This window comes from Physeter macrocephalus, chromosome 16 (assembly GCF_002837175.3).
Source record: "Physeter macrocephalus isolate SW-GA chromosome 16, ASM283717v5, whole genome shotgun sequence".
In the NCBI taxonomy this organism is placed as follows: domain Eukaryota; kingdom Metazoa; phylum Chordata; class Mammalia; order Artiodactyla; family Physeteridae; genus Physeter; species Physeter macrocephalus.
In genome coordinates this window covers 29,493,144-29,506,127 of record NC_041229.1, presented here as the reverse complement: position 1 = coordinate 29,506,127, position 12,984 = coordinate 29,493,144, and positions in this window count along the sequence as shown.

The window sequence follows — 12,984 nt, the reverse complement described above, 5'->3', positions numbered from 1 at the left end:
ACAATTGGAGAGAGAGAGAGAGAGAGAGAGAGAGAGAGAGAAATGAGTTATGTATACAGCACAGTATGTATGTACTAGGTGCTAGAGCCTTATTAAAGATGAATAATCTAAGGTCTGGTTGGATCCAACAAAGGAATTCATGGCCTAGTGCAACTGCCAGATATGCGAAATACTGTATTATTGGGTGTAAATGAGGTAAGTATGGGGAGAAAAGGGATGAAATGAACATTGAGCATGGAATCAACTAGCCTCATAATTCAAAAGGTAGGATGGGCAATTGAGTTTGGAGACCAGAGAGTATGGCAGATAGAAAGGTCATGAAAATTGAATCTCATCTCATCGACATGAAGGATATTTTTGATAATAAATTGTCACAATGACATTATCTCTAAATAGACATCAAGAAAATAAAACATAAAATGCTAAACAAACAAACAAAAATCAAACCAGCTCAGGGAGCATGAATATATCACATAAGCAGCCAAGAGACGATATGACTGTACATTGTGAAAGGTGGGGAGCTCAATCCTCTCACCTCAGAATGAGGTATATTACCCTAAGCTTCCTGAGGGGCTAGGATCACAGCTTGATATCTTACTTGACCCCCAGGCATTTATATTCCTGCCTGTGAGAGTTGACCATTTGCATTCTGGAGAAGGGGAAGATGAGAGGGGGACAGTGATCACCTTCCCCATCTGCTCCAAAAGCCTGTGAAATGTCCTTCTTGTGAGGGTCATCGGTTTTCTACCCAAAGGTAGCCAACTCTGAAAAATAGCATGATCAAGCAAGATGTTATTGCATCAAGCATTTAAATTACATTTCTTGAAAACTGGCTTTTGGGATCTGTCCCTTGATTCTAGTCTTGTATGCATCTTGCTTTGTGACCTCCAGGGTGAGTCATCCTGATCTCTAGAGTCTAGTCCCACCTGGATGTGCATACCTGGGAGTGGTATTCTGTGTATAGCACTCTGAGGTGCTGGGGTCTGACACTGTGTGGTCAAATTCTGACTCTGCCACTTAGCAGCTCTGTCACACTGGACAAATTATTTAACTTATCTAACTTTGTTGTTTTTTTTTTTTTTGATTCGTTCTCTTTTATTTGCTAGTTTTCAAATAATGAAGTGGTTCCCTAAGTTATTCTACTAAGGTGTATTTTTATGGTTTTATTATAAATGCCTGAATTTAAAAATATTTGATGTATTTTATTACTTTGTAATTATTTTCCTTATTCTTTTTTTTTAACATCTTTATTGCAGTCTAAATGTTTTACAATGGTGTGTTAGTTTCTGCTTTATAACAAAGTGAATCAGTTATACATATACATAGGTTCCCATATCTCTTCCCTCTTGCGTCTCCCTCCCTCCCACCCTCCCTTACCCACCCCTCTAGGTGGTCACAAAGCACCAAGCTGATCTCCCTGTGCTATGTGGCTGCTTCCCACTAGCTATCTATTTTACGTTTGGTAGTGTATATATGTCCATGACACTCTCTCACTTTGTCACAGCTTACTCTCCCCCTTCCCCATATCCTCAAGTCCATTCTGTAGTAGGTCTGTGTCTTTATTCCCATCTTACCCCTAGGTTCTTCATGACATGTTTTTTTTCTTAGATTCCATATATATGTGTTAGCACATGGTATTTGTTTTTCTTCTTCTGACTTACTTCACTCTGTATGACAGACTCTAACTTTGTTTTGTCTTGGAAATATTAACAAGAATACATATCACAGAGGATTGAAGTACGGATAGAAGATTATGTAAGCAAAGCTCTTAGCACAGTGTCTGACCCACAGGTAATACTCAATAAATGCTATTTTTACATGTCCCCAACACAGGCAGCCCTGACTTATAAATATCTGATTTACTGTGCTCTGTACATGTGTAGAGGATGTAGCCATTGTGAAGGCACTCCCAGAGCCTGCTGCTGAGGCCAGAAACCCCACTGTCCCAGCTAAACCCTTGATTGCTTCCATACCAATTACTCAGCAAAAACACAATTCACTTACACATTAGACATACAGTTCTTAAGTCCTCTGTCTGCCCACTTCAATTTCATATAATTACAGACCAGAACACTCTAGATTAGGGCTTCTGGGGTCTATTTTTTTGGCAATCTGCCTTAGAATAAGGCTGCTGATATAGATCCTGGGAGCCAAATATGGACATTAGGCAGGATGATCATGGACAAGCTTGTAGAGTAATGGGCCAGAGTAAGCAAACATGTGTGGTCCCAGCCTACTATAAGTAACAGTTCAATTACCTCCTGCAAAGTACTTCCCAGCAAAGGGCATTCTACTAGGCAAAGTGTCATGCTTTAAATTTGGAGTCAAGCTCTCAAGGCTGTTTTATCAGCATTTCCTCTGTCTTTTATATTTATTTGGGGAAAAAATACAAAACTGTAAAATCCCTTCATTGGTTTGGTCCCCTAGCTTCCTGTGTTTGCATAAACATGCCAATCAGTTCAGAATCCTCTGTTTATACCTTTTATTTAGTCAGAAAGATAAAGGATATAAAGAAAGCATCCCACCTACCTCTCCCAACCATCTCTCTGTGTCTGAGTTCCAAGCCACAGCGTCTGACAACAGGGAATCTTATCCATTCTAGTCATTTGCTCTTTGTAGATCTAAAACTATTTAAGTTATAACAGCATTCCCTAGGTCTTCTGCACAAATAATCCACATTTGCAACCAAACCCACAGACACAGCAGTGTGGGGTTATAGAGGCTTAAACTCTGCAAGAGGCACTAAATTCAATACCAGCCCTTCAGGGGCCAAAAGCCATTGCTCAGTCCTTTGCAGAGAGACCGATTTAATTAAGATGTTTTATGTTCACTTTTAGACTTTTAAATATATGGATTTAAGCATCTAATGTTAAATAATTCTGTCTTTAGAAGCACGTTTTTCTCAAAAAACAGACTGGCAGGTTTTCATTCATGCAAAATACTCCAGCATCAAGAACCGTCTCATTAGCTGCCAGGGTTCACTTTGTCTCAGTAAATTAGCAGAATGTAAGTGAGCCGAGGTCCATGAAAAATCTCCTCCATGATTGTTCCTCCTGGTTTTGCCTCAAACCCTTCAGGGCTCAGATATTTGACACTATACTTTCAACTTATGCATAGTTGCATGAAAATGACAGCAGCACTTTTTTCTTTTTTTAAATCAGAATGCCTAGAAATGCTCACAAGAAATTTTGACAAGTTATAGGCCAGTCTTTCTTTTCAGGGATGTTTGCTTTGAAATGGTGAAAAATAATTAGACAGGAATGTGCTATCTTAGGTGAGGTTTGGCGTCGTAGAGCTTGGGAGTTACTGGAAGGAGGGCCCTGGCAGTAATTGTTGGTGCTATGTTATGAGAAGCCTTTTTGAAAGTGTGACCAAAAAATATAGGGGAACCCATCCTGGCCCAGTTTGGCCCTGGCCGCACCCTGCTAAAACCAGTTTTCTGACTCTAAAAGGCACATCTTCGGTAGGAAAGGGTGACAGGCTGTCATGGAGCTAAAAAAAAAATAACCCTAGACTACGGAATTAGGATCTGGTTCTAGTCCTGATTATGACCCTGTGTGGCCTTGGACAAATCACCAGTCTTGACAGCAGCTTCCTCCGGGCTTTGGTACAGAGATTTCATGTTGGAGCAATGCTCAGAGCTGTAGTGCTGGTCCTTACACTTCTAGTAAAGAAAACACAGAGATGCAAGGTTGCGTTGGTTTCTCATAGAGATAACTTTGAAGCCAAGCACATTTATTTTTTAAAGGTCAATTACTTGCAAACTTTGGTACTTTATTAATGTCAAATTACTTATGACACTCCCAAGGTTGATGGCAATAAAGCAGTGTACCGAAACCCTATGTCTGAGAACCCCTGGGCTGAGCTCCTCTCCCTGTGCTGGTTGCTTCCCTGTTGGGGGAAAACTTTTATAAGAGATACTTTGATGAAGAAGTTTGACCAAAAAAGTAAAAATTGAACTCTTTCTCACCTGTAAAGGGGAATCAATAATAATGACTATTTCCTCAAGGGTTTGTTGTAAGGAGAAATAAAATGCAACTGAATGTATAGTGCTTTGTATGAACTGAAAGAAGGGTCTGTGCTGGTTGGAGACACCACAGAGAGAGCAGGAACATATTTGTACAGCATTACAAGATGGAGTGGGTGAGATTCTTGTGCAGAGACCTGGGCCCACACTTGCTGAAATACCCCAGAGAACTTGGCATGTATTAAGTATTTGCTGAATGAATGAATGAGTGAATGCTTCAATGAATGAATGATGGAACAGTGCTGCACAACAGTAATCTTGATAATGAGATCCAAAATAATGGGGTGCCTTGAAACACCTACTGCAGTCCAGAGCTATGTATGTGCATGTACTATGTCTGCGAGGGGACAGTTCCGGTGGCTGGCACACAGATGACCGTCCTCAGTACTAGGAAACATAGTGTAGAGAGTAGGAGTAGGGGATCTTGGCTCAGATTGCCTGGGTCCCAATCTCAGATCTATCTGAGCTATCTGAGATATGTGTCAATTTGTCTCACATTTCTGTGCCTTAGTTTCCTCATCTGAGATATGAGGAAGAGGTTGGTGATGATGATAGTGATGGTGGTGATAACTACCTTGTAGTATTCTTATAAGTTTTAAATGAGTCAGTGTATGCAAAGCACTAGATAATGCTTGGATCATTGTAAGCTCTCAATAAATATTAATTACTACATTTGGACAATGAAAGATCATTGGGACGTAATTGTTGCAGTGTATTTATAACTTTATACATATACTACTTATAGTTTACTGAGAGCTTGAATGGGAGGTCAAGCCTCCAGAAATAAAAATGCTCAGTATTTGAAGTCAGAGAAACAAGACTTGAAAACATGCTTTGCTTCTTACTGAGGACACTCAGAAAAATCATTTACCCTTCTTTTTCAGTTTTTTAAGCTTTTATTAAAGTATAATACACATATACATACATGTATAAAATAAGCTTAATTAACATTCACAACTAGTTTTCACAGACTTTTTTTTTACAGTGTAAAAGTAAAAGGCATCAAGATCACAAAACAGAACATTACCATCACATCATAAGACCCTCCTCCCCATGGCTTGTTCTAGTCAATAACCACCCCCTCCCCACAAGGTTAACCACTATCTTGACTTTAAACACAATTGATTCATTTTGCTTGTTTTCAAACTTTACATAATGAATCACATAGTATGAACTCTTTTGTCTCTGTTTTATTCATTCATATTATGTTAATGAAATATACTTTTGGATTGCATTGTAGATTATTTATTTTCATTGCTATGCAGTATTGTATTATCTGCATACAGTACAATTTATTTTTCCATTCTACTATTGATAAATACTTGAGGAAGTTCTAGGTTTTGGCTACTATAAGTAACCAGTTACCCTTTTTAGGGCCCAATTTCTAATATATAAAATTGATAGGGTGTTTGTCAATTCCTGCTGCTATAATGAAAATACTATAGCCTGGATGGCTTAAACAACAGAAATTTATTTCTCACTGTTTTGGAGGCTGTGAAATTCAAGGTCAAGGAGCCCACCAATTCAGTTCCTGGTGAGGGGCCTCTTCCTGGTTTGCAGGTAGACACCTTATTGCTGTGTCCTCACATGACAGAGAGAGAGAGATCATCTCTCTTGTGTCTCTTCTTATAAGGACACTATTCCCATTCATGAGAACTCCAGCCTTTTGCCCTAATTACCTCCCAAAGGTCCCATCTCCAAATACCATTACATTGAGGATTAGGGCTTCAACACATTAATTTGGGGTGACAAATATTAAGTCCATACCAGAAGAACTAATGATGTCTCATAAGTTTGTTATAATGGTTAAATTGAAGAATATATATGTGAAAGGGACTTTTAAACCTTAAAGAATGCTTAACAATTATTGTAATTTTTTAAAAATTTGCTTTACAAAAAGAATTGCTTTAATGTGTATAATGTTGAAAATTTTAAGTGTTTTCACATATATTATTTCATATATATAACATGTATTTCGTACCATATATCACTGTAGTATTGTTCTGGTCATATATATTTTATATGTTAAACTACCTTAACATTTTTTTATTCTGTAGGTAGACTGGGCTTAGTTGAGTGATTCTCACAGAGGGTCTTTCAAATGGGTGCAGTTAGATCTTGGCTGTGGTTTGAGGCATCTAAATATTCTACTGGGCAAGATGATCAAGATGAATTCTGAACTAGGACTAGGACGTCTGGCACCTGGGCCAGGATGACTGGAGTAGCTGGGGCTGGACTGGTCTCTTTCTCTATGCTGCTTCTCCCTGTGGCTAACATGGCTTCCTATCAGTGGAGGATCTTAAAGTAGTTAGACTTCCTACATGGGGGCTGGCTCCCATCAAAATGAATGGGAGAAACCAAGAAACCAAGGCAGAGACTGCAAGGCTTCTTCTGAACTCACCTCAGCATCATTTTTACCTCAGCATGTTGGGAACCAGCTCAGATTCATGGAAAGAGGACCACACAAGAACATGAATACCGGGATGCATGGTTCACTGAGAAGCCATTGTTGGAAGCTAGTATAGATGTACACAAATAGTGGTTACTTGGCATATGATTCCCAAAGTTTCAGGAGCTCATTCTATACAAGAAATATCTTTTCTTAGATTTTAATTTGTTGATAAGACTGGAGAGATATATCATACCTAGAAGTCTTCAAAGTAAAAAGAAACATTGTAGAAATTCTATACATTATAGAAATGTCTCAAGTTTCCTCTATCAACCCTTTAAGAGCTGTGTTGCTTCAGAATAAGTTTATATGAGATACCCACTGTATGCAAAATGTATACTGTACAAGGAAAAACAACTCAATTAAACAATTTCTTCTCAAAGAAGATAAATTCAAATAGGTTTAAGGCACCATGTTCCCAGTGTCCAGTAACCTCTGTCAATACCCTAGAGCCTGGGATTGCCGAAAGACCTATCATATGCCCTGAGGCTCTGGGATGGGACAGGAGTTCAAGGAAGTTCATCACACAGAAATCTACCTGGAGAAGCTCTTCTAGTTGTTGACACTGAACTGACCTCAAATATGAACATAATTCACTAATTTATTCATTCCTTCTTTTATTCAGATCAATATCTTAACCATTGGTTTAGCATCATGTAGAATTAGCCTGTGTTGTGTGTTTGTTCACGTGTGCATGTGTATGTTAAAGTAAATCTCTCAAGAATAGTTTCCAGAAAGATCAGCTTATTAGAATGATTCCTTTCTTTTAAACTCCCGAAGTTTGTACTGTGCAAGTTTTACTACTTACTGTCGATACAATACTTTCTGCTCTCCAGCCTCTAAGTCATTATGTCTGCTTTAGTTCAAAGATGAATTCAAGGTCCACTTCTATCATGGAGTCTCTCCTTGAATATTGCAACTTGCAGTCATCTTGCCCTCCCTTTACCCTCAGATTATCATTTGTCTGTTCTACTCCCTGACACTAACATGCTGCCTAAGTTATGCCTCGGTTTCTCACACTTGTTGACATTTATCTATTAATACCTAATACCTAAAAACCTCCTCATCACTCTTTAGTTTTGTCTACTGGGTTTATCATTACCTAACACTTACTGTATATTTATTTGCTTATATGGATTTTATATATTTAACCCCATACTATATAGGCAACTTAAAAGCAGACATTTTGTCTGTTTTATTCACTGATATATCTTTAGCACCAACCAAAGTGTCTGATGCCATAGGTAATCGATCTTTGTTGACTGAATGACTGCATGGGGACCAAGTCTTCTAGGTCTGTTCATGCCCTCAGCACTCATACCCAGGAGTTGCCAGTGGATAAACAGGCAAGTTGCTCATTCCTCAGCTTTTCTATGGCCAGATGGATAGTATGCACTTCCTTCCTATCTTGTGAAGATGTTGGGAAGATGACTAAGTAGTGTCCAAATTCACTGATTAATAGTTCAGCTGTTCCCAGAGTGTAGGCAGTGTTTCAGTTTGGAAATCATTTTGTGTTTACTTGGATTTTTTAAAAAGTGTATGACCAGAAGCTACTTCATCCAAATGTAACTGTGAAATGTGCCAGCTTAATTATCCCCTGTAACAGACAGAATAAATTAACCTTCACTGTTATCATCCCCCAGTGATCCTATTCCTTCCTGCTGTAAATTTCTTCATCTAATCTTTTAAAACACTGTGAGCTTGGACAACATGGGGTGCCCCCAATTTAACTGGGGCCACAAGGGTTGATTTCCTTGTTCCTCTGTCCTGGCTGTACATCATTGTGGCTCCCTAACTCTGAACCTCAAGCCAGGTGAGAACGGTGTGACACTGAGCAGGGGCTGCAGTGTGAGCCAGAGCACCACTTGCAGTATCTGTGAGATCCTGAACCCTCTAGGCCATGGTTTTCTGCAGACACAGCAGGCTGACTGCATTGAAACAATTCCATCCAGATATTTTATATAAAATCCAGCCAGCAGGCTCACTTTCTTAGGCAGAACATTGGATGTTTTCGCATCAGCTCTAGGGTAAGCAGGGGAAGGACCATAACAAAAACTGGGAAGCAGAGGACATTAACTTTTGGAGGACTCTCCCCTTCCTTTGTATCCCCAAGCCCCGTTTCTTTCCCAGGGCTCTTTTCTGTTACCTCTTTACCTCTATTTTTCCATATTTACCTATTCACCTTATACTCATACATTCATTCACTCAATCATTCATTCATTCCTTTACCCAGCACACATTGATGTGACGCCCACCACATGCCAGGCACCAAGATAAATGATAGCATATAAGGATGGATAAACTAGATAAAGCTCCGGCCCTCAAGAATTCAAGGTATAATACTGAGGAGCTCTGTGGTGCCCCATTGTCTGAGAGCCTATTTTCAACCACACTAAGTAATTTAGTTTGCTTCCTGTGAACACAGGGTCTGATGAGAGCAGTAGCTCTGTGGGAGCAGGGCTATGGTAGTGGTATGTGAGTGGGTGGGGTTGTGTGTGCAGGAACAAAACAACAAAACATCTTTGTTTCTCGTGAAGCTCACAGCCTAGGAGAGAAGAAAAGGGTCGTAATAAAAAAAACTAGTATAGTGGAAAGGAGAGCAAGATTAAGTTCAGTGGTTGAAATAAAAACAAGATTCTATAGATATTCAGGGGAAGGAGAGTTTCCATTCACGGGCTGGGAATAAAGAAGGAAGTGCCAGTGAATGCTTCTTGAAGGAGAGGATAATTCATCTAGAGGTTGAAAGATGGTTGGAATTTCTTCCAGTTGGCAAGACCACTTCCAGACCTAGGAAAAATGTGACAGAGAGAAAGCATAGAGTCTGTTTAACAAGGATGGCTTTAAATGCCCAACTGAGAGATTCATGCTTCATTGACTCACAGAGAGGAGTCTCTGAAGGCCTTTGAACTGATTGATTACTGATTGCTTGAAGCTGCTCTTAAGAGGAACAGTTTTCAGTGCTGGGTGGGATGGGCTGGAACCAGATGAGTCTGGGACCAGTGAGTAGATTATTCTGGGAGTGTAGGAGATAAGTCATGATTGGTGGCAGTGGAACCAGTATCAAGAGACAGTACTCAAGTTATGCGTATGGAATTAGCATTTTCAACTCAGTGAATATGGTGGGAGAGACTGGACTGCAACAAGGTTTTCTAGAAACAACCAAATGCTTGCTCTTCCCACTTTGAATGACATTTGCATCTTAAGAGTCCTTCCTTCAGCAAAATGAAGCTGTCAATCATGGTTAAATTTGCACTCTGACTTTGGGCATTTTAAAAAACAGTTCTGATATCAAAACACTTGAAGAATTGTTAAATGTCTTAGATTTATTCACTGCTCAAATTCTAACAAAGCTTCCTTGAGGGTTTTGGGTTTTTTGCTTTTGTTTGTTCAGTTTGTTGGTTTGGTTCAGACCTTTCATTCTACTTCTTGATCATTTGCAATTACCTTGTCCATCTGTGGATGTGCAACCTAATTGCATGAGACTGTCACTCACTGACCCTCAGCTTCATTTCCCTCAGCCATGCCTGGGAGAGCAATCAGTTGTATTCATGCTATTCTCCCGGCTGCTACATCAGGATAATGCATGTCAAGTGGTTTTCCAGCAGCAGTTGAGTAAAGCTGTGTTGGTCTCTCTGCTCCTTCTTGTACCATCCCCTCCTGTGATCACAAGTGTGCATGTTAGGCCTGGCCAGATAGAAAGGACCAGGTGGTCTCATAAATTCACAGAGTATGAAAATTCCTTCAGGAGAACCACCAGTGTGATTTGCAGGTGAACTGGGCAGCCCCCTCTCATGGTGCTATCTGAAGGGCAATCATAGGTTTTTATATTCCAAAGTATCTTTCCCAGTAACCTGTTTATATGAGAACAACTCCACTATTCATTTAGTCATTCATTAATCTATCCATTCATTCAACAAATATGTATCTTCTCAGGCTGATACTGTCTCAGTACACACAGTGCCACCACAGCAGTTGTTAGAACACACAAATACAGCCCCAGGAGCCCTAGCTCCTCCTTGGAGACCATCTACCCCAATACAAAACGTACTTCCCCAGGACCCCACAACTAAAGGCTTAAAACTCCGTGCAGCCAGCATCGGTTGTTCTGATTGGTTGGCACCCTCACTGTACCTGTTGTTAAATACTTTGAATAGCACCCCTGATTTCACTCCCTACCAGGTGCAAAGTTATATGCTAAAATCCTCAGAAGAACTAGACTATGAGTTTCCCTTCAGGTGCCTTCCAGTCCCTGGAGGGTCTCTGAGCAAGTGCATGAATTACTGGGATGTAGGTAGGGAAGGTGTGGTAGATTAATAATGGCTCCCATAGATTTGTCTATGACCTAATGGCTGGAGCCTGTGAACAGGGGTTAAAAGGCCAAGACTTTGAGATGTGATTAGATTAAGAATCTTGGGATGGAGAGATGATACTGGATTATTCAGGTGAGGCTAAATGTAATCACATGTCTTTATAAGAGAGAATCAAGGGAAGATTACACATAGAAGAGGAGGAGGCAACATGGCCACAGAGGCAGGGATTTAAGTGGTTCAGCTTCAAGCCAAGGAGTGCTGGCAGTCACAGCCTGGAAGATGCAAGGAATTCATTCTCTCTTAGAACTTCTGCAATAAGTGTGGCCCTGCTGACCCCTTGATTTCGACTCAGTGATATTGGTTTTGGACTTCTGGCCTCAAGAACTCTGAGAGAAAACATTTATCTCTTAAATGTTGTTTTAAGCTCCCCATTTTGTGGCCATTTCTTACCACAGCCATGGGGAACTAATACAGAAGGGAAGTGCCCTCAGATGGACACAGAAAGTTCTACTGGCAGTGGAGGAGGGAGAACTTGGTTCTCCTGGGAGTGTCAAAAAAGGCTTAAGAAAGATGGTGAGAAAGGAATTGGGCCTTGAAAATGAGAGAGAATTGGGCATGTGGAAATGTGTGACAAAAAGAACAGTGTCAGGGAGCAAGAGGTCCTTCCATTTGCTTGGGATGCAGTTTACAAGGTAAAAGAAAGCAGGACAGTGTAAAAAGATAGAGTGGTAGAGCCATATTGATAGAAGTGTACATGTCCCATGTATATGGGGTTAAAATTCAATTTAAAGAAACAGCTCTAAAATACTATGATAACCAGACACACACATGTAGGCTGGGGTCAACCTGTTGATTACCTCTGAGTGGATAAAGAGGATAGTCTGCTACTAAGCTGATCAGGAAGTTCAGAGGCAGAACATGGACAGCCTTGTATAATAGTCTGAGCAGTTTTGTTTGGTTGCAGACAATGGTGAAATTAATTAGCCAGAGAGTGAGATGAAGATCTGAGCTTCGAGAGAGTCACTTCTTTGACCTAGACAAAGATGTATGTGTGCTATTTCTAAAAAGTCACTTTAAAAAGGTGCATATTGACTCAAAAGACAGGGAAAGAAAACTTTTGATACAAGCACAGATTCCTTTAATTATTGTGGAATGGTCACCTTGAAATCCCAAAGGCTGGGCCTCAGTGGGAGAGAGCTGACAAGTGTCAGTAAGAGAGAGGCAGGATCTTAGTGGAGACGAAGTTCTGTGTGATAAGGCCTTATGAGCATTCAGGGAGGAAAGGTGACAATAAATCATAGGTGTTCAACTTTATCAACAGCCGCTGTTACTGCGGAGGCCTGCAGACCATCCAGAGCCATGGCTTTGGTTTCATGGGCACCTAGTTACATGCACCGGAGCCAAGCCCCAGACCCCATCCTTGGAATTGACTCCACACTTGTCCAAGATCAGGATAAGTTTATTGCAGTCAGTTGTAAAATTGTGTTGACGTCTTTATTTTCCAAGACAGTGAGAAGGAAATTGGGGCTGACCTGATGTATATGGGTAAATTTTTAAAAATTGATTTTAGAGTTCTATCTTAAGAATTGCATCTCAACCAAATGATTAATCGCAGCAGAAATGTTTATCATGCCTTTCTCATCCACTTCAGATTGCAGTTATTGTCATTATTAGTTGGATTTGGGTGCTCTAAGAACTCATAATTGACTTTTAATTAAGTGCCAAACTGTTTCCAACTGTCGCACATACCCTAAGGATTTCTGCACCACTTCTAATTTACTTCAGTTACCTTCCCAGGACATAAAGGGATGCAGAAATTCACTTGACTACTGAACTGCAAGGGCTGGAAAATCATGGTATACTTTTAACAAAGTTGTTAAAGAAAACCAAAGAATTCTTTTTAAAACAATTGCTTAGACATATCTTGACCTGATATGTGTTACCAGGTAATTACTTTGGAATCATAACTAAAGGTTTGGTTCAAAAGTCAGCTCATAAAACAGAAATCATGTGTAGAAAAAATTACCCTTGACATTTGTTGATATTGTCCTGACCTAAAAGTAATTGTCACAGATAAATATATAATACACATTAAACTATCTCCCTCCCCCTCCTCTATGCTCCCTCTGTCCCTCCCCCTCCCCCCAATGCTCTCTCTCCCCTCCCTTTGCTTCCTCTCTCCATCTCCCTCCACCCCC